The sequence below is a fragment of the Pristiophorus japonicus genome, unplaced genomic scaffold, assembly GCF_044704955.1.
Source record: "Pristiophorus japonicus isolate sPriJap1 unplaced genomic scaffold, sPriJap1.hap1 HAP1_SCAFFOLD_42, whole genome shotgun sequence".
NCBI lineage: Eukaryota > Metazoa > Chordata > Chondrichthyes > Pristiophoridae > Pristiophorus > Pristiophorus japonicus.
In genome coordinates this window covers 2,489,853-2,494,387 of record NW_027254090.1, presented here as the reverse complement: position 1 = coordinate 2,494,387, position 4,535 = coordinate 2,489,853, and positions in this window count along the sequence as shown.

Genomic DNA, 4,535 nt, shown 5'->3' with positions numbered 1-4,535 from the left:
GTTATACAATGAAAGCAAATTAAAAGTTAAACGAAAATAATTTGCACACTTGAAAGGAATATTTATGTTTGGTGCAGTTCCGGTCAGAGAGATGTTGTGAAAGGAACTTTTTGCAGAGAGGGATTGAGTATTTCAGCTTGTTGCTGAACATTTCTCTCTGGGCAAAGAATTAGGCACCAGTTTCTGTAGTGTGGCGGTGATCACATTCGCCTCACACACGAAAGGTTCCCGGTTCAAGCAAGAGTGGAAACATTATTTCTGAAACAAAAACTGGTTTTAAATGTTCATTGTTCATGTGACAATGGCCTCCTTCCGTGCTGTAAACTTCTCTGATTCCATGATGAGCATTGAACATTTAAAACCAGTCTCCTAAAATACAGAATGTGTAAAATCAGAAAAGGAATAAAACTTCCTCAATGATTCAAGTTTCACAAATTATTAAAATTGTGTTGTTGAAGTTTCGACTGTCCCTCAGTGATCATGTTAGCATTTCTTTCATTCTGCTAAACAATGCTATCGGTTAATACCAGCAGATACAAGCCGCATTTCAAACCCGGAAACAACTCATTCATTATTCACCCTTCCCAGTTCCAGTGCACAGAGGGTTATTCATCCTTCATCCCAGAAACTCAAATCCAACTTCTGACATTCCTTATTTCTAATTACCAACTCATTTGTTTTGACACCACTCTGAAGTGCTTTGGGTCATCTGTGTAATTTAATTAAATTACTTCACTTTAATTAAAAACGGTGGTAGCAAAATTACTTCTCTAACTGGAAATCGAACCCCGGTATCTGTCGTGATCAGAATGTTTTTGTGAAGCATTTAAATATGCTCTCTAAAAATCTCGCATTCCTAATTTACAAATAGGGTTACCATTTGTATCAGTGTGAAAGAAGGAGATTGAAAATGACAACAAAAACACCAGGCAGCGACTACATTAAGACAAATTCAAACTTTTCACAAAGTTGGTTTTCCGAAGTAACGGCTGAGCTAATGTTGGCACTAACCAGTCCCATCAGAATTTTAAATGTTTCTATGAGATCGCCGCTCATCCTTCTAAATTTCAATGTATAAAGACCCAGTTGATCCAGTCTCTCCTCATATGTCAGTCCGGCTTGCCCCGTATCCTAAGACTGTGTCCCCAGGTTCTGGACTTCCCCAACATCGGGAACATTCTTCCTGCATCGAACCTGTCCCGGCCCATCCAAATTTTAAATGTTTCTATGAGATCCCCTTTCATCCTTCTAAACTCCAGTGAATACAGGCCTAGTTGATCCAGTCTCTCCTCATATGTCAGTCCTGCCATCCCGGGAATCAGTCTGGTGAACCTTTGTTGCACTCCCTCAATAGCAAGAACGTCCTTCCTCAGATTAGGAGACCAAAACTGAACACAATATTCCAGGTGGGGCCTCATCAAGGCCCTGCACAACTGCAGTAAGACCTCCCTGCTCCTTTTCTCAAATCCTCTCGCTATGAATGCCAACATACCATTTGCCTTCTTCATCGCCTGCTGTACCTGCATGCCAACTTTCAATGACTGATGAACCATGACAACCAGGTCTCGTTGCACTGCCCCTTTTCCTAATCTGCCGCCATTCAGATAATATTCTGCCCTAGTGTTTTTGCCCCCAAACTGGATAACCTCACATTTATCCACATTATACTGCATCTGCCATGCATTTGCCCACTCGCCTAACCTGTCCAAGTCCCCCTGCAGCCTCTTAGCGTCCCCCTCACAGCTCACACCGCCACCCAGTTTAGTGACATCTGCCAACTTGGAGTTATTACACTGTTACATGTTACAATGAACATTCTGAATCAGACACCTCAAGTAAAGTGCGTGCAATGGGCAATGATTCAACAATTAACATAAGTACGTAAGGAGCAGGAGTCGGCCATTCGGCCCCTCGAGCCAGCTCCACCATCCAATAATATCGTGGCTGTTCTGATCCTGCACCCCTGCTCTTTTTATACTCCTCTCGAGTTTCTGCAATGTCGAGTTCTCGCTATCTGTCCTCAGATTACCTTTTTCCTTTATCTTACCCTGTGTGTCCCTTGAGGGATTTTTATCCCCCATCTGACTTTACTCACTCTGTGTTTTAGGAGACTGGTTTAAAATGTTAATTGCTCGTCATGGAATCAGAGAAATTTACAGCACGGAAGGAGGCCATTCGGTCCATCGTGTCCGTGCCAGCCGACAAACAGCTCCCCAGCCCAGTCCCACTTTCCAGCTCTCGGTCCGTAGCCCTGTAGGTTACGGCACTTCAGGTGCACATCCAAGTACTTTTTAAATGTGCTGAGTGTTTCTGCCTCGATCACCCTTTCAGGCAGTGAGGTCCAGTGATTTCCCCTCAAATTCCCTCTAAACCTTCGATCAATTACTTTAAATCTGTGCCCCCTGGTTGTTGACCCCTCTTCTAAGGGAAACAGGTCCTTCCTGTCCACTCTATCCAGGCCCTTCATAATTTTATAAAACTCAATCCTCTCCCCTCAGCATCTCCTGTTCCAAGGAAAACAAACCCAGCCTATCCAATCTCTGCTCAGAGCTAAAATTCTCCAGTCCCGGCAACATCCTCATAAATCTACTCTGTACCCTCTCCAGTGCAATCTCGTCCTTGCTGTAATGTGGTGACCAGAACTGCATGCAGTACTCTAGCTGTGGCCTAACAGTTCAAGAATAACCTCCCTGCTCTTGTATTCCAAGCCTCTGTTTAATCGATCTGGACAGCAGCCTGTCCTGTCGAGAGGTGACCGTGGGAGGGTGAGCCTTAGTGGAATCGGAGAGGAGGAAGTTCTCTGCTGATCAACATGCAGTCACCCACAATTCCTCATTCTTTAGGCGGGACTGTGTTACTGTAAGTTGGGGTGGATTAGTGAAAGAGTCCATGTCATTACTGGCTTGCAACAAAAGCTATTTACCCAACGTGGGGCTCAAACCCCCAACCCTGAGATTCAGAGTTTTATGTTTGACCAAGTGAGCTGGCTGGTCTTGGCAAAGCTATGGATCCTTGTTGTATCTCAAATCTTGTGGGCAGATTAATTATTGAAATAATGGTTGAGTATCTCACAGACTTTAATTATTTTTGCAAACTTGTCATCGGGAACATTCTTCCTGCATCCTCGTGAACCTTGTCTGAACTGCCTACAATGTAAGTATATCGCTCCTTAAATAAGGAGACCAAAACAGTTAGCATTTCTTTCATTGTGCAAAAGAAGAGTAATTCCCGTGAAAGCAACATAAAAGTTTAAGGAAAATAATTCACCCGATGTGGGGCTCGAACCCAGGACCCTAAGATTAAGAGCCTCATGTTATACGGAATGAGCTAGCCGGGCTTCTCAACACTACATCTGTCAATCCCCTTCAGTTAATGGTCAATGGTGATCCCAGGCTGTTGATGGTGGGGGATTCGGCGATGGTAATGCCGGTGATAGCCGGGCCTGCTTCAGTTGCATCTTCCTGTCGCTGATTGCTGCCAGGCGCCTGATGGATACGCCCCGTGGGTTTATCTCGAACTTCAAACCACGAAACAGGTTCTCCTGAATTCCAAGCTGTGTACGGAGATCAACCATCAAAAGCTCTGTTATTAACCCCAGGGGGTCCGGCAATTTTCTGATCGCAATGCGCTTTCAGTCCTTGTCCTTAAAATTGCGGACGTGCAACTTGGGGAGTTTAATGACTTTGAAAGGAACATTGTTGTTTGGTGCAGTTCCAGTCAGAGAAATGTTTGCGAAAGGAACGTTTTGCAGAGACGGGATTGAGCGCCTGTTGGCTGAAACATTTTTGAAATGAAAACTTGTGGACGATAAAATGGAACAAGAGCAGTCCGGGGTACATTGTCACATGATACAAGCTATCTCGGACCCGGACCAAAGCTCCCCGTACACCGAGAACAGGCTCAGGAAAACCCCGGGGCCTTCCAGCAACACTGAACAAGTGCCCGGTCTGAAACTTTCCAGAGTAATAACTTGTAACGAGAGCATCCAACAGTCTGTTGGGATCCCTTGGAACTTCAGGTGATGCGCTCCCTGGTGGTGAAACATGGGAGTGCATGCTTTACAGAGACACAACATCACTCCCCCGCCAAAGTCAAAGTGAAAACTATTTACAAGGTGAGGCGGTCGGGAGCCTTTCTTTCCCTGGTGGACCGCCTCGGTACAAATGTCTGTTCTGGTGTGTTGGCTGTGCCCTCGCTGGACTGGCGTGTTGTTGGCCCTACAGGGCTGCTGGGTGAGTCTGGCCTTGCTGGTCTGTTGGGTGTGATGGGTTCGATTTCCGATCCGTGGTGGTGTCGTTGATCTTTTGGGTGCGTGTTGCGGGTTCGAAAAAGGTGGTGTCTGCTGTGGGTTGTTCAGGGCAGTCTGTGAACCGCAGCCGCGTTTGGTCCTGGTGCTTTCTGCAAATTTGTCCATTGTCTAGTTTGACGACAAACACCCGACTCCCTTCTTTAGCTATCACCGTGCCCGCGATCCACTTGGGACCATTTCCATAGTTTATCACATACACAGGGTTATTCAGATCAATTTCCCGTGA